Here is a 17530-nt window from a genome sequence, read left to right as displayed (position 1 = left end):
TACTGTGTGCCAGCCACAGATCCAAGGTGGTGGGGAGCCAGGCACTCCTACAACTGACCCCAGCATCCTGCAGGGTGGAAGTTCAATTGCAGAAATGCCACGGTGGCAACTCAGGAAGGCAGGATGGAGCAGGTGACTCCTGGCTGGCCCTGTGGGCATCTGCCAAGAGGAAAAGGCCAGAGAGGGTATTTCAGGTGGAAGAGACAACAATAAGCAAAGGCCAAGAGCATATAACAAGGGGAGAGAAGTGCATCCAGGAGCAGCGAGAGGCCGGCTGGAACAAAAAGGGCCGTGCTAGGGAAGGGGTAGTGGTAAGAAAAATGCCAGAGAGGTGGGCCAGGGCTCAAACAAGGGTACATGTGCCATTCCGAGGAGTGTGGGGCTCCTTCTGCAGAACTTGGGCAGTTCTCAAAGATTAAGAGGGGGTGACATGACCAAAGCTGTGTTTTAGTAAAATAATTCAGGTTCTGTAAGACTTCTTTTCCACTTTAATGCTGCTTTTAGCACAATTTCATTTCATCTGGACAAAAATGGGCAAATTCAGTGTAAACTAGGCCAGAACCAACACTGGCCAGGAACTAACTAGGAAGGCCCCTGCTCCCTCCCTCGGGGGGCCAACCTGGCCATGCATTGCTTACCCAGCCTCAGGATCAGGAATCACTTCCAGTCCAGAGCCCAGCTCATGACACTCGCTGCTTCCTGGGGGCGGCAGCTTCCCGCTTTCCCAGGAAGTCCTGGAACACTGGCATCAAAGAGCCAGTAAGTTCAAAACTGCATTTTTCTTTTTAAAGAAAATTAATTCCTTTGTCTAAGATTAATGGAACTGAGTGACCAAGATTTCAGTCAAGGCGCCCTTGCTTCAAAGAGTTATACCCAGAAGATCTGAGGGCAAGACGGGAGCTGGAGCTCACCTTATCTGACACCTCTTGTTTTTTCTGGATGAGGAAACTGGGCAGGATGTGACAGGTGATGCTGGCAGCCTCAGGCAAACAAAGCTCTAGCTCCTTTAGCACTCTCAGAAAGGAGATAGGGTAGAACATCTCAACTAGGTGACATCTTCAGAACTAGAGAGATCACTTGGGCAGCTTAGACACCGGGAGCCTCGATTGTTCCACAAACCAAGCCTGAAACCAGAACTCCAACTTCTAGTCTGAAAAGCAAAGTGACACCTCGCAAACACCTGTGGCCCCGAGAGTCTCACCCAACCTTGGGGAAGAAGCAGAATTCACGCTGTAACTGCCTGTTAGAGAGTGCCAAGCCTCGGCCTCTGTCCTCGAAAGGCAGCACCGAAGTTTTCCAAGTGGAATCAAATGTGCAGGGAGGATCCAGATGCTGCAATGATCTCCCTTTTCCACTGGAATAGTTCAGATTCCAGAGGAGAATTCCAATTACTAATGAAACACTCAGATCTTCTGGGCATATAACATTCCTAAAGCTTGGCAGGAGGCTAAGAATTCAGAGAGATGTCCAAACAGATTAAGCTCAAGATGTGGATGTTGGTCAGGTATGGTGGCTCACGCCTGTCATCCCAACATTTTTGGGAGGCCAAGGTGGGAAGCTGGCTTGAGCCCGGTAGTTCAAGACCAGCTCGGGCAACACGGCAAAACCCCATCTCTATTTAAATTTTAAAAAAAAAAAAGAAAAGATGTGGATGCTTTCAGGGGCCCAAGGCGGATGCCCTGTCTCCTCTTCCCACATCCAGAACGGCCCCATCATCCCAGTTTGAAGGCTAGAATGGGCTCCAGGCTCTATGGGAGACACCTATCCACCGGGCATATGTACCCTTCCCCTGGTTTCAGGCACCTGTGGTCGTGAGTCCTGAGAGGAGGCAGAGTTCCACTCTCTGCTGGGGAGGCTGCAGCCTCCAGAGCCTTGCTCTTCAGAACCATAACAGCAAGAACATGACCTAAGTAGGGCCAACCACACGCTCAGCCGAGGCTTCGCGTCTGGAGTGAGTGGCACAAAAAAGTGAGGAGAGTTCAGTACTCATTCTGGAGGGGGTGGCAGCATCTAGGTCCGCTGGCAGCAGTGATGCCAGGTCAGCAGCATCGTCACCGTGGCTTTGGTTCCAGCCACCCAACTTCCCACGAGTCCTGATCAATTTCTGAGCTTCGTTCTCCAGCCTTCTCGGACATTCAGTGAGCTACCAGATAGCCTTCCAATACATTTCTTTTCTCCTCAATTTAGCTACAGTCAGCTTCTGCTGTGGGCAGACCTAAGACTTGAGCTATGCCAGCATCTCCTTCTACCTGCACACGGGCTCCTCTGGCCCATGGCCCGGACCTGCCTGCCCCTTTCTGCCCCCCTATCAGCGGTGCTCCACTGCCCTACCACTTTCAGTCCTCAGAGCAAATGGTGTCGTGTTGTGCCTCCAGGCCTCGTCTGAGCTGCTCCCTGTACCTAGAATGCCCTGACTCCCTTTGCCACCTGGTGGATGCCTACTTGCTTCTCAGCACTCAGCTCAAACAGCTTGTCCAGGACGCCTCTCATTCATTAATTCCATAGCATTCACCAGGCACAAGTACCATGCAAGGCACTGGGGTTGTCCTAAACCTTTCCTGACATGCCTGTCTCCCATGGCCATGGTAGAAGTGGCCAGTCCTCTCCTCTGAGAGCAGGAGCCCCCTGAACACCTTGATATTGACACCTGCAGTACTTAACTACTCTTTGCTTTTGTAGATGTTTGTCTCCCTCACAGACCATGAGCACCTTAAAGTGGGAGCCTGAAGCTTCTTTATCTTTGTATCCCCAGTACCAAGTACAGAGCCAAGTACACAGTAAGGGCTCAAAAAATGCGTGAGTGAAAGAATGAAGAACCTGACAGAACGCACCTTATAAACCATGATGGGGGCCGGGCGTAGTGGCTCATGCCTGTAATCCCAGCACTTTGGGAGGCCGAGGCAGGTGGATCACCTGAGGTCAGGAGTTCAAGAGTAGCCTGGCCAACATAGTGAAATCCTGTTTCTACTAAAAATACAAAAATTAGCTGAACACAGCAGCATACGCCTGTAATCCCAGCTACTCCGGAGGCTGAGGCAGGAGAACAGGAGAATCGCTTGAACCTGGGAGGTGGAGGTTGCAGTGAGCTGAGATTGCGCCACTGTACTCCAGCCTGGGCAACAAAATGAGACTCTGTCTGGGAAAAAAAAAAACGTGATGGGGAAGGTCACCACTGTTGTGGTTACAGCTACTTTTCTTTTCCTCCGTAACTGGAGAAGTCAGATCCTAAATGCCATGTGGTCAGCACAGCCTCCTTAGAGAGATGGTGGAAGAAATCTTGAACCTTTCCACCACCTCTAGTGCACATGGAAGAGGGGGTCAGGGAGTGGCTATCGGCTTCTAGGTTGTCACAGAGCATGTGCTATGGGGAGGCCATAGAGGAAGCAGACACATCTTGCTGGTTGATTCCTTGCAAGCATCTTGTAGTGGCCTGTAATGGGGAGGCTGGGGAGGGGACATGGAGGGCTAGGCCCCTAGTGTAAAGTGTCTGCTGAACGTGGGCACTGCCCTCTCCCAGCCCCACACCAGGGCTGGGTCAACCCAAGCACAGGTTTTTCATCTGCAATCCTGGATGATATAACCGCAGTTTAAAACCTACTCCATGGATCTCCTCTCCACTGCACCCTGCCCACTTAGTCTAAGAGCCTTTCATGCTTAATCTTACATGATGATTTCCTAACTTACAGCCCCCATGACCTTCTCATGAGACATAGGACAATGGAATCTCTTCACCTGTTCATTTAACTTATGCAAATTCAAATGGTCAAGCTTAGCAGAGACAGAAGACAAAGGAAGATAGGAGGAAGGAAGAGGTTAGGGAGGTAGGAGGAAAAGGAAAAAAAACAAAACCAAAACTGAAAAAAGCAGAATAGAACAAGAATAGCTGGGCATGGTTGGCGCACACCTGTAATCCCAGCACTTTGGGAGGCTGAGGCAGATGGAGTACTTGAGGTTAGGAGTTCGAGACCAGCCTGGCCAACATGGTGAAACCCTGTGTCTAGTATAAATAAAAAAATTTAAAAATGAGCCGGGCGTGGTGGTGGGCGCCTGTAGTCCCAGCTACTTGGGAGGCTGAGGTTCAAGAATCGCTTGAACCTGGGAGGTGGAGGTTGCAGTGAGCCGAGATTGCACCACTGCATTCCAGCCTGGGCTACAGAGCGAGATTTCATCTCAGAAAAAAAAAAGTGCAACTTCTTCCAGAACTAGAGGAGCAGGCTAAGGTGAATTTACGCATCAAGAGCCAGTGTGTCTGTTGCCTACCTGGTGCCCTCCTAAAGGACTTTCAAGGTTAATCTTGATTATATTCTTTTATTTATTCATTTATTTATTTTTTGAGATGGAATCTCGCTCTGTCTCCCAGGCTGGAGTGCAGTGGCTCCATCTCTGCTCACTGCAAGCTCCGCCTCCCGGGTTCACATCATTCTCCTGCCTCAGCCTCCTGAGTAGCTGGGACTACAGGCACTGCCACCACACCCAGCCAATTTTTTTGTATTTTCTAGTAGAGATGGGGTTTCACCGTGTTAGCCAGGATGGTCTCGACCTCCCGACCTCATGATCCACCAGCCTCGGCCTTCTAGAGTGCTAGGATTACAGGCGTGAGCCACCGCGCCTGGCCAATTATATTCTTATATTTCATATTACACACTGACTTTAGAATCTGACCCCCAGAAAACGCCACTCCATCAAATTATATTCTCCCAGTGACAGATTCACTCTCGGTTCTTCCCACATCCCACCCTCTTCCACTTGCTCTAGAGGTGGTGGAAAGGCTCAGGATTTCTTCCACCCTCTCTCCAAGGAAGCTGTATTGACCACATGCATTTAGGATCTGACTTCCCCAGCTATGGAGAAAAAGAAAAGTGGCCATAGCCGTAACAGTAGTGACCTTCCCCATCATCGTTTATAAGGGACTTTCCCTCGGGTTCTTCATTCTTTCACTCACTCATGCATGGGTGTGACCTATCTCAGGAGCTAGGCTTGAAGCCTCCTGGGGGTAAGGAGCACATGGCACTCTGTTTTGCACACTCATTGTGCCACACACATGGTTGAGAGCACTGCAGCTGTTCCACAAATGCCCGGTGAGGACAGTCAGCCCTGCAGTAACTGGCTGTTCAAGCAGTGCCATGTCTGTGTTCCTGGGCCTTCTCCTGCCTATCTCTTGGGAACTGGGAGCATTCCTCTGTCTTCTTGGTGTTGTTCAACCCATGTTCTGCACTTAGAAAACAGTAAGTAATCTTGTTGGCCAGCTGAGCCTGGGTAGGAAACTTTGGGGGCTTTGATAGCAACTAAGATCCACTAAAACTACAATGAGACAATATAATGGTAAAAGCTATTAAATACACATCCCACTCTCTTAAAGACCTCTTCTTCACCCCCAGGTTTTTTTTTGTTTGTTTTGTTTTGTTGTTGTTTTTTAAGTTTCATCTTTTTAAATCTTTGAGTACTGCCTCAGGGAAACTAAGGAGACGGAGTCCTTCGTTTACAAATAGACCGGCTGAAACTGATGATTATGATGACTAATTATCAATGCAGGATGGCCAGTGGAAATGGAGAATGGGGTTGTGCCTGACTCTTCCATTCAACAGCTGTGTGAACTTGGAGAAGGAACTTATCCTCTCTAAGCCTCAGTTAAAATGAGAGTTAGCACAGGTTTCCTTCTGAGCTTTAAATCCTTAACCACAGGATTATCAGAGATGCTGTTACTACAGTTACTATAAAACTGGGGCTGGATGATAATAGTCCGTAAGATCCTATCCAGTTCTAAAAGTTGATTATTTTGTAAAATAGCAGATTTGAAAAAATGTTGATTTATTAAATTCAGTGTATACATAACTTATCAGAAATATGTAAATCACAGTTTCACCCTTTTACGTTTATTAATAACTTTCAATTAAAACTGACTTCAGGCCAGCTGCGGTGGGTCATGCCTGTTATCTCAACACTTTTTGAGGTTAAGGAGGCCAAGGCGGGTGGATCACCTGAGGTCAAGAGTTTGAGACCAGACTGGCCAACATGGGGAAACCCTGTCTCTACTAAAAACACAAAAATTAGTCGGGCATGGTGGCAGGCGCCCATAATCCCAGCTACTCAGGAAGCTGAGGCAGGAGAATCGCTTGAACCTGGGGTGCAGAGGTTGCAGTGAGCCAAGATCATACCACTTCACTGCAGCCTGGGTGGAATAAAGAAAAGGAATCCACCAGATTCTATTTTTAAATAAAACAAAACTTTAAAAGAATCTAGCTTATACGTGCATTTTATGGTATGCAAATTATTTTTCAAAAAAGAAAGAATCTGGCTTATGAGGCAAGGTTGTGATTAACAGCATGAGGACTGGCTGAAGGCAACACAGTCCTCCTAGCCAAGTCCAATGCTAGGGTTCAGCCAGGATCTCCCTAAAACTCAAGTTTTATAGTTTAGCCTGGTTTTTGTATGTTCAACACCTGTTTGGGCAAAACATGCATCCGGCCAACCAGGACACCTCTCTTTGCCCTCCTCACAATCTTTATATATATATATATATATATGTATAATTAGGCATGGTGGTGCATGCCACCATTCTCAGAGATTCTCTGAGAGAGAATCTCTGTCACCCAAGCTGGAGGGCAGTGGCATGCAATCCTCCTACCTCAGCCTCCCAAGTAACTGGGACTACAGGCACGTGCCACCATGCCTGACTAATTTTTTGCATTTTTTGTAGAGAAGGGGTCTTGTCACATTGCCTAGGCCGGTCTTGAACTTCTAGACTCAAGGGATCCTTCCACCTCGGCCTCCCAAAGTGCTGGGATTACTGGCGTGAGCCACCATGCCTGGCTGTCTTCACAAGTCTTGCCTGCAAGTTGGTCCTGCCTCCTTCTATCAGATTGGTTCCTCAGAAAGTCAGGCCAACCCAAGTAAGAAACTGTCTCACCTCAGAGCCAGAGCAGAGGCGTAGGGCATCACAGGGCAGGCTGACTGGGACAAAAGGAGCCAGTGCCAAAGCTGGGCAGATACCGACAGTCAGGAAAGGGATGCTGGAAATGGAGCAAAAGAAAGAGGTGCAAAGCCAGGAGGAGCCTGAGAGCGGCTAACAAGCAGAGGAGGCAGGCTTGGCTTAATGTTCAGAATTGAGACCAGGGACCACGGCCTTTGGAGCTTGACTTGGGTGTCCAAGTGGACAAAATCTGATGGCCACTGCTCTTTGTATCAGCATCATAAAACATTTATTGAGACTTGATATGAGTGGGGCACCAGGCCTGGGGATACAAAGATATATAAAACAGGGCTTCCAGTTTAGTTGAAGAATTATAATATTTATTCACCCAAAGGCTCGTTTAAGGAGCTGAACAGGGGATATGATTAAAGTCATGGCCCAAAAGAGAAGGTGAAAATCCTCAGACCAGGACTCAAGGTTTTCCTCAGCACAGGGCCCAGGCTGATGTTGCTGGAGTCCCAGGGGGAGGCCCACAGGGTGGGACAGGGAGAAATTCTCAAGGAGGGGGACACGAACAGGACTGTAAGGGGAGCAGGACTGAGCCAAGTGGATGAGAGGAAGGAGGCATTCCAGTCCTCTGGGGAAGCTGGGAGGTAGGAATTCTTGCCACCAGTAGTTCGGACAAACACACAGAGTGGGTCACCGGGTCAGAGCTGAGGGTTAGGACGGGAGAGCCGCAAAGGTCAGACCCCTGTGGAGAAGGGCCCTGACTGCTGGCCTAGAAGTTTGATCCTTACCATGCAGACAGTGGGGAGCCATTGAAGGTTGCTGAGCAGGAAGGTGACCCTTGCAAAGAGGCATTTTAAGTGAGATTACAGAGCAGGCCTTTATCCGAAGCTTATTCAAAGCCCTGTGTGTATTTCAAGTGGCACTTGAGACAGAAAGTCGTAAAGCGTTTGCCCTGTGTCATGCAGACGAGAAAAAAGAAGGTTTAAGGGGCTCACAAAGAGATGCTTCAGTGAGAACAAGAAATGAAGAGGGGCACATTTTAAAGAACGAAACAAATCTGCAGGACAGAACTGCCAGCCGCGGTGTCTGGAAAACCAGCGCATTCTCACGCGACTGGAATGCCCTCTTTAGCTGGGGGTGTTCGGCCTCCTTTTTTGGGGGTGAGTTGTGATGTCAAAACACTGGGTTGTGGTGTAGGAAGTGGGGTAGCTAGGAAGGGGCAGATGAACGGAAATAGCAATACCGGGCCTGGGCAGCCTCCCTTTGAAGATCACCCTCTCCAGGGCACTCCTGCAACGGCTTCTCTCAGTGGCACGTCGGGGTTTCTGCCAGAGTTGCTGGGTTCCCTAATTACCTCCAATATTTTTTCCTCTTAGAACAATAGAACTGTTTTTAAAATCTCTTGTCAAGTTTTGAATCGGAGCTTTTTCACTGTTGTTCCTAATGGTGCATGGCGAGGCAGTAGGCAGGGCTGCTCGGGCGCCGTGAACTAGGCAACAACTTCAAGTCATAAACCAACGTTTAGGTAAGGTGAAGGAGGAAGTCAGGGTTATGACTCTGTCTCTGTGTAACAACTTCGGGACAAGCTCCCTGAATGCAGAGGCAAAGCTGAGCAAGCCAGGGAAAGGGCCTGAGTTATGCACAAAAATCAGCCAGAGGGAACTGAAGGTGCGGGGCCTGCATGTGGCTCCGCAGCTCCCTGGAGCCTGGCTTCCCTCTTTCTCTGGCCTTTGCAAGGCACCCCTCCCCTCCACTCTCCCAGCCACACTCTGGAGGGCTTTGGGCCACTTTCAGTCTCTGTAAGTTCCACACGAACACAAAGGACGGCAAACTCAAAGCTTTGGGGTCAGAAGGGAAGCTTCCCTCTCCTGCCCCTCAAGACTAGCGCCAGGCACCAGCAGGCCTTCATTATGGCAGTCCTGGTCAGGTGATCCAGCTAACCAGGACCTTCACAGTCAAGATCAGTAAAAACCAAATGTCTCGCCGGGCGCGGTGGCTCAATCCCAGCACTTTGGGAGGCCGAGACGGGCGGATCACTAGGTCAGGAGATCGAGACCATCCTGGCTAACACGGTGAAACCCCGTCTCTACTAAAAAAAATACAAAAAACTAGCCGGGCGAGGTGGCGGGCGCCTGTAGTCCCAGCTACTCAGGAGGCTGAGACAGGAGAATGGCCCGAACCCGGGAGGCGGAGCTTGCAGTGAGCTGAGATCCGGCCACTGCACTCCAGCCTGGGCGACAGAGCGAGACTCCGTCTCAAAAAAAAAAAAAAAAAAAACCAAATGTCTCTAGAGCAGAGGGTTGTGCAACCTGTGGTGACTCCTACCATAGTGCTTCTTTTGCTCAAACCTCATTCCCCTGTGGCAACTGTAACCATACATGCCAGACTTTCCAGAACTGTCCTGATTTTACATGTTTGTCCTCGAGTTTCTGGAAGCACACAGGTACCTGCCAGGGACTGTGCCCTAATCTTTTGGTTTGACAAACGGTCACTGTGCCCGTGACACACACCTGGCACGAGGCTGCAAAACAGCATTTTTCCTCCAAGTGAAGCTCAGATACTTGGCTGGAAAGAAGGCCAGGCATGGAGAAACTCCAGTGCACTGGAATCATCAGTACCTGCCACTCTGAGAAAAGAGGCTGCCCATGCCCAGAATAAGGTGCTACCACCTAGCCACACAGCAACCTAGCTGGGCTGAGTGCTCCCCATGAGTGTCTTCTGCCTAGGACAGGGAGTTATCAGGTTGAGATTTAGAATGTGAAAACAACGGTCCTGCACAAATCCAATACATGCTTTTTTTTTTTTACTGTGTTTTAAATTTCTCTATACAATTATCCCCCTGTAAGGCCCTCACAAGAAACTGTTTGCCTTCTTTCCATACTTGCAGGCTTGGCTCCCTTCCTGCAAGGCAGCATGGCAGATGGGAGGATCCCTGCCCTGGTCTGTGCCGCAGTCCCTGCTAAGAAAGTGGGCCTAGGGCTTCTCTGGAGAAAATGTGCATGAGTCACTCCTCTGCCCCTCCCAGACCCAGACCACCAGCACAGACAAAAGTGCCAGCACTTGCACGTTTCCTCTTTGCCCAGAGCACAATAAAGGAATTAGGACCCACCACCTACTAAGTTTCTGCAGCTGACACTTCCAGGCTTAAAGTCTAGCACGCCAGCTCAGTCACACATGGTCTGACGAGTCCTCTTTGCAACTCAGCCCCAACCCAGCCACCCGTGCAATTTTGCTAATTCAAACAGCTTTCCCGTTTAGAGAGGTTGATAGCCATCTCCCATCTCCTTTTCCTGCTGACGTCATCCCACATTTTCTCCGGAGACAAATAAGGGTACAGTTCCTGGGATAGTTTTCAGGCTGCCTAAGATAGGAGTGTAGTGGCCTTCCAAGTCCACCCCACATCTCAGGCTTTGGAGAAGTCGTCAAAAGTGAGAGAGAGGTAAAGAAATAAATCACCTAGCTAGGGTTAAAGGGCAAAAAGAATTTGGAGACTGCAGCTCAGACCCAGATCTATCCTGGGCATTTGCAATGCAAAGCTGCGTTTTGTTAGCCACCACCGAGGTCTTGCACAATAGCCTGTGTATAAACATCCACGCCAACAATGCCTGACTGTGCAATCACGCTGTAATTACAGGCCGGCAGGAAGCTGCTGCTAGGAACTGCACCATTCAACCTCCAGGACACCCCATCTCGAGTCTCTAAGGCTCGGACGCACTCTCCTGCACACACCAACGTGTCCCCGCCGCCGCCACTACAGTTGCAGTCTCGCCGCTGGCCCGGGCCGCCAGCCCCGAGTTACTCTGCAGGGATGTCCCAAACTTCTTAGCTGTTCTTTAAAAAAACCCTGCGCCACGAGGCTACCGAGGGCGGCAGGAACCACCATCAAAGTTCCTGCAGCACATTCCTGCAGCCCTTGCAGTTTTAGGAAACAGAAAAGAACGAGATGCCACAGAGTCCGCTGGAAGCGGGTTTCTGAGTTTTATATAGAAAACACTCACATATGTACGTGGGTGTGCTGACAGTTTTTATGGCTAAATTGCAAAGTGTTAGGCCTTAGCGATCACTGTCAGGTTTGGGACGCGGTTGGGGAGGAGGGTAGAGGGGGAATCGGGAGCGATTCATTTCAAGGGGGCTTGGGGGCAATTCCGGTTTGGTTTTCTGGAAATGCGTAGGGGTTGTTTTCCCAAACTTCCGAACTGCTCTGCTCTTCGTCCCAGGAAGGCCGAGCAAATAAAAGTCCGGGGAAAGTTCTTTAACTTCCTTCCTGCGCCCTCGACAAGGGCTGCGAAGAGGAAGAGGTCGTTTCCCAGGGAAGCACCGGGCGGGGGCCGAGAGCTGCGCCCAACCTGCAGGGATGGAGGCGCTGGGCGGAGGGCTGGCTGCAAACGTAGGCCCCGGAAAGCCCCTTACCCCCCACTCCTTCTCTGGCCAACGGCGCCTGGAGCTGGTCCCGCTGCAGCCCTTGCTGTTTGAAGTCCCGCGGCAAAGCGGCGACAACACCGGCGCAGCCCGGCGCCCTGACCCCGGCCGCCGAGCTCCCTCCCTGCAGCGCCCCCGCACCCCGGCGCCCGGCCCAACCCGGCCCGCCACATCCGCGCCCGCGCGGCCCAGCCCGAGCCCCGGAACGATTCCGAGCCCCACGCAGGCGCCCGGTGGCGGGAGGGGGCGCCGAGCCCACGGCTCACCTGCGTGCTGGATCCCCGGGCGGCTCGGAGGGGCGGGGGGCGCAGGCGAGCGCGGCCCGCAGACTCAAACTTTGTTGCTCTCGGGACTGCGCAGTCGTCACTTCCTCGCGGAGCTGGCGGCGCGGCCCGGGCTGTGACCCAGCCGCTCGCGCGGTGGCGCGCCGGGCCCTGCAGCCGCCCGCCCCGCCCGCGCCCCCGGCTCCGCGCGCCCCTTGTCCCAGGCGCCGTCTCCCAGCTCTGCGCGCCCTCAGCTGCGGGGGAGTGGGCAGCCCTGCGCGGCCGGCCGCCTAGCCTGCACCCCCCTGGGAGGGAAGGCTCGCTCCAGCCGCGTCGTTTCCGCGCCCAAGTGCGATCCGGGGACCCGCGCTGGAGTCCCCTGGTCTCAGGCTGGTCTGGAAGGTGGTGGTGGGGTTCAGCGTCCCTATAAAGCTGGGGTTCCAGGAGAAACACCAGTACACAAACAAAGGGGTTGGGGAGGGGAAAGAAAAAGTTTTTCTGTTTGGTGCTGGGGCTAAAAATGTCATGTCAGAAAGCAGTGTGCGCTGTGTTCTTAAATAATGCCTAAAGTGGGCCTTAAAACAAGGGTCCCTGTCCCCACGTTCTCTCTAAAAGTCTGCATGATGTTCCTTGTCATTTCTACGGGTTATAAGTGAGCAAGACGTTTACCACGTATCACACTTCTGGGGGCTATTTCAGCGCCCAAGCTGAAGCTGGGGCTGCAGCATGGTTTCTGTTCTAATCCTCCCCCGCGATTTCCACCTCTTCCTTTACACTCAACTCACAGAGAATGGAGTCTGATGCATTCTGTTTCATCACCGGTCAAGAGTGACTTAGAGGGTAGGGTGGAGGCATGAGAAGGGCAGCTTCAGGCAATAGTAATCCTGAAATTTATCATTGCTAAAAATAAATGTGTTCACCTTATTAAAAAGTACAACGGAAAGCCACCTTTAGGGTAAGTAGCAACCAAGTAGTTAAACAGCAGTCTTTTTTTTTTTTTTGAGACGGAGTCTCGCTCTGTCGCCCGGGCTGGAGTGCAGTGGCCGGATCTCAGCTCACTGCAAGCTCCGCCTCCCGGGTTTACGCCATTCTCCTGCCTCAGCCTCCCAAGTAGCTGGGACTACAGGCGCCCGCCACCTCGCCCGGCTAGTTTTTTGTATTTTTTAGTAGAGACGGGGTTTCACCGTGTTAGCCAGGATGGTCTCGATCTCCTGACCTCGTGATCCGCCCGTCTCGGCCTCCCAAAGTGCTGGGATTACAGGCTTGAGCCACCGCGCCCGGCCATGTTAAACAGCAGTCTTGAAGGAAGAACTCCTGATCCCATAAGGCTGGAGGAAAAACGGGGTTAGCCTTTGCTGGTGAAAACAAAAACAAACAAACAAAAAAAAAGACATTCGAAACTGCAGTAAAGGGCTTTCATAACAGAAACATTAGCTTCATTGTAGCTTGTCGTGGAAAACAGGGATCTTTTAATAGGTGGTTCAAAAGCATGTTAGGGCTCAACAATTTTCCTTTTTTCCCCAAATACTGCTTCTCCTAGCACACTGGCCAGATAAAACCTACCCCTTCCAATGCTTCATCTTTTTATGAAAACACAGGAAACCATAGACTTGAGTGAAGGCTTTGTTCAGAAAGGTGGATGTAAGACTGGTGGAAAATGACATTTGGGAAATGATCCCCAGGTCTGTGTTAATCCCTCATGGAAAGCCACAGACTCACCCAAAGATAGGAAATATGAAGATCGAAGCTCTCCTAGCAACATGAAATCCTCCACGTTGCAGCTGCTTCGCCCTAGTTCTGATTTTTACTAAAACATTAATGGCATATCATAAATACAAAATGTGCAATGCAAGAAAAATAATACAGCTTTGAGAAATAAGTGCATCATTAGACTCAATAATTAAACTTCTCTGAAATTCTTCTTACATCACACTGTTGTGGGAAGATGGTGAAGGGATTGCCCATTTCAATTTTGGAATAAATAGAAGTAATTCCTTAGGGCATTCTGCTTAAGGCAACCAATGAGTAGAGAGAATATGTTATCCAGGCTTCTAAAGGCAATCATGTGATACTCCATATTTGCTAAAACAAGAGTTGAATTTTTTTTTGTTCTGTATGTGATTCCAAATTTTCAGTCACAATTTCATGAATATTCAGTATTTCTGCATGCCCAGGAGTAATTAGCAGACAGTGTAAATGTGTGAAGGCCTGACACTTACACATACATTGCTTTTCTCTCTATATAGGGTGGCAGTTGCTAGAGTACCAGGGCACCATGTGGAGGATGTGGTAGACAGCCTCTAAGATGCACCCCCTGCCAATGATCTCTGCCTCCAGGTATTCATACCCTTGTATAATCCTCTCCCTTAAGTGTAAGCTGAATTCATTGACTGAGTTCTGACAAATAGAATATGGCCAGTGATGTGATGTTACTTCTGAGACTAGGTTATTAAAAAAACTGCGGCTTCCGTACTCGGTCCTCTCTATGCCTTTCGCTCTCTCGGAACACTCACTGTGGGGGAAGCCAACTGCCACGTCCTAAGGCAGCCTGGTAGAAAGGGAGCTAGGCCTGCCAACCACCATTTGAGAGAACCTGGAAAGGGATGCATCTTCTTCCCCTATATGAATCAAGACTTCAGATAAGACCTTCAACCCCAGCCAATAGCTGAAGGGCCTCCCTCAGGCCCTTCAGGCAGAGGCACCCAGCTAAGCTGCCTGGATTCCTCACCCACAGAAACTATAAGATAATAAATGTTGTCTTAAGCTGCTGTGTTTTGAGGAATTCATTACACGGCCACTAATAAGACAGAGACCAGTAGAGAATCCATGGGGACTCAGTGACAACCCTGCATGGCCTTCCTGATAGAACATGGAAAGGAAAGCAGGGGCCGGAGCCAGATTACAAACCCCAAGAACAGAAGGCCCAGCTCTCAGTCCTTTTGCAGAGCAAGGGTCATTCTTGACTTTAAACTAGGTCAGGGGGTGTGGACTCCTGCTCGGTCCCAGGCAGCCCTGGTATTGGGTGTCACCTACCTGACAGCACATGCAGATGTTTTTGTGTCATCAGAATTGACATCTGTCCAGGCATCCTCTTCCTCCTTCTCCGGGCATTTACCCTGATCCCTAAGGGCTTGGCCCAAACAGTGGCTGTGGAGTCAGGGCTTCATCCTAGAAGGAGAGTTGGCAAGAAGGGCCTTCAACCCTGGCAGCCAGAAGGGGTAGGCGATTTTGGTTGGGGTGGAAGGTCAAAAAACTAGGAAGAAAGGCTTGTGGTCCTGCTGTTGAAGAGCAAGTCCTGGACTATCACTGATAAGGATCAACTCCACACTGCTGCCAGGGCGAGGGAGAACATTCTGTCCACGTGATGGTGTCTTTCTCTCAGCATCATTTCCTCTCTGGCTGGAACAAATTATTTACTTTTAAAATATAAAACAAAGGTTCAGGAAGCAGGAGAGATGTCATACTCAATCCCTGACCAGGGCAGGCATCTACTTGTGATTGCCCCCACGGCTCCCTCGCTTCAGTCAATCCAGTACAAGCCAGCAATTGTAGAGACACTGTTTCTGTTTTCCCTCCAGAGACACTAGGCTCTGATTTTTCTCATGTACAGTGGCCGCAGCTGCTGTGTTGCCATGCCGTCATCCGGTTGCTATGACTTGTGAGGTTGTGGATGTGCCAGAACGTGAATCTATTAATTTAACAGGAACTAGGCTCAGCACATATATTCCTTGTTAGGTCATTTGCTTTGCTACCTAAACCACATCCAATGTGTTCAGCAATGGGCATGTTTCCTAGAGTCTGGCTTTGCAAGAATGCCAAATGCCCCAAATTTTGAGTCTGCACAGTCAGTTTTATATAATGTGGAGGACAGAAAGGCATTCTAGCATGGGGATGCAAACACATCGTTTCAGGGAAAAAAACCAAGGAGGGGGGAAATGGTTAAAGTCGCTGGTCCTAGTTCTTTATGCATTTAGGTCCTCTCTGCAGGAGGCGGATATACTCCTTTCCATAGGAATTCCTCCCTGAGCCCGGTTGCTCACTGCCAAGGTCTGCGCTCTCCAACACCACACTAGGCATCATGTGGCACCATAGAGGGGAAGTACCATCCTTTTCTGTTGTGTTGAGCACATAGACAGACATTGTCTTTTTTTTTTTGGAGACAGAGTCTTACTCTGTCTCCCAGGCTGAAGTACAATGGCATGATCTCAGCTCACTGGAACCTCTGCCTCCTGGGTTCAGACAATTCACCTGCCTCAGCCTCCCAAGTAACTGAGATTACAGGTTCCCGCCACTACGTCCAGCTAAGTTTTGTATTTTTAGTAGAGACAGGGTTTCACCATGTTGGTCAGGCTGGTCTTGAACTCCTGACCTCAGGTGATCTGCCTGCCTTAGCCTCCCAAAGTGCTGGGATTACAGACATGTGCCACCATGCCCAGCTCAGACAGGCATTTTCCACTCACTTCTTCAGTTAACACTCACTGGATGTCTATTACTGTGTATGCTAGGGATGCAAAGATGAAAAGAACAAAGTCCCTAGTGGGAGAGAATGACATACATTGCAATGCAGTATGAGAAATATTCGAGTTGAGCTTTGCAGAGAGCACTATGAGATCTCAGAGAAGGGGGAAAGTAAGTCTGTCTCAGGAGAGGGGTTATGGGTCAGCACCAGGGTGTTTCTTTTTACAAAAAGAGAATATATTAAAACTTAACTTTTTGCATTGCATTAAGTATTGCATGCAATATTGGTTGTATTGCATTAAGTAATAATAAGTATTGTTTTGTGCAGCATTTGTTTCAATTATGTACTATATAGGTACATTCGTGCAGTGTCAGAATGTAAAACAAATTTCCTAGATTCAGATAAAGAAGTGTGAAAGTTCTGGGTTTAGAGACTGATAAATAAGGCTGGGTGTGGTGGTTCATGCCTGTAATCCCAGCACTTTGGGAGGCTGAGGTAGGTGGATCACCTGAGGTCAGGAGTTGGAGACCAGCCTGGCCAGCATGGTGAAACCTTGTCTCTACTAAAAATACAAAAATTAGCTGGCCGTGTTGGCACATGCCTATAATCCCAACTATTCAGGAGGCTGGGGCAGGAGAATTGCTTAACCCGGGAGGCAGAGGTTTCAGTGAGCTGAGATCGTGCCATTGCACTCCAGCCTGGGCAACAAGAGCAAGACTCCATCTCAAGAAAAAAAAAAGAGGGGGAGAGAGAGAGAGAGAGAGATAAAGTGATAAATAACTACCACACACTGAACGCCTTCGATAGGCCAGGCATCAGGGTGTTGGCGTCCCACTGTATAGCTGAAGAGGTTAGCTATGACTTAAGAGATTTTCCAAATCCTTCCAGATTCTCCCTCCTTAGTAAAGCAAAGGCCATGCCTGAATGACCAGCTCCTGGAGTCCTCTCTTAGCAGAGCAGAGGCCATTTTCAGCAGAACAGCAAGGCCAACTCTAATATAGAGATAGAGAAAGCCCTAAGATAGATAGAGAGAACCTAAGATGGAGAAAGCCCCACTCCCTTTCTGGCCTGCTGGCAGGTAGGAAGGGTAAGGAGAGAGAAGAGGGTCAGAAGGGTCTCATGCTTATTCCTCCTCTCCAGGTCTTGGATGGGGTCTGGACAGGTGCACTGCCTAATGAGTGGTACTCCGTACACAGAGGGGGCTCTCACCCAGCTCCCCACTAGGGACTCTGGGAGGAACCTGTATCCAAGGCTGTTTTATGCCCAACCAGGGGCAGCCATGCCAAAGTGAACCTGGCAGTAAAAACCCGAGTAGGCAGAGAGAAGCTCTGAGGCTGAGCTCTCTTGAGTCCCCCTGATTCTTGCATGGCATGGATATCACGTTGGGAACCAGCAGCCTGCTGTGTGTGGGACAGCCCTGATGGGGCAAGGTGACCCTACAGCAAGCTCAGAGGAGGTCAGGGGTCTGTA

General features: G+C 49.9%; 1 protein-coding gene across 5 annotated transcripts in view; it reads right to left on the bottom strand.

Moving 5' to 3' along the window:
* MIDEAS (mitotic deacetylase associated SANT domain protein) overlaps positions 1 to 15102 on the bottom strand; it is a 75972-nt gene extending 60870 nt beyond the window's left edge. For 3 of the 5 annotated variants that reach the window (XM_011765626.2, XM_011765631.2, XM_011765629.2), the window contains exon 1: positions 11605 to 11756. The gene's annotated coding sequence lies outside the window, so the exon portion shown is untranslated. Of the gene's footprint in view, positions 1 to 11604; positions 11757 to 14634 lie in introns of those variants that run through there. The other 2 variants (XM_071099886.1, XM_011765628.3) reach the window with 1 other exon arrangement.
* Between the last annotated feature and the right edge of the window lie 2428 nt (positions 15103 to 17530).

The sequence above is a fragment of the Macaca nemestrina genome, chromosome 7, assembly GCF_043159975.1.
Source record: "Macaca nemestrina isolate mMacNem1 chromosome 7, mMacNem.hap1, whole genome shotgun sequence".
In the NCBI taxonomy this organism is placed as follows: Eukaryota; Metazoa; Chordata; class Mammalia; order Primates; family Cercopithecidae; genus Macaca; species Macaca nemestrina.
This window is presented reverse-complemented; position numbering and strand designations above follow the sequence as displayed.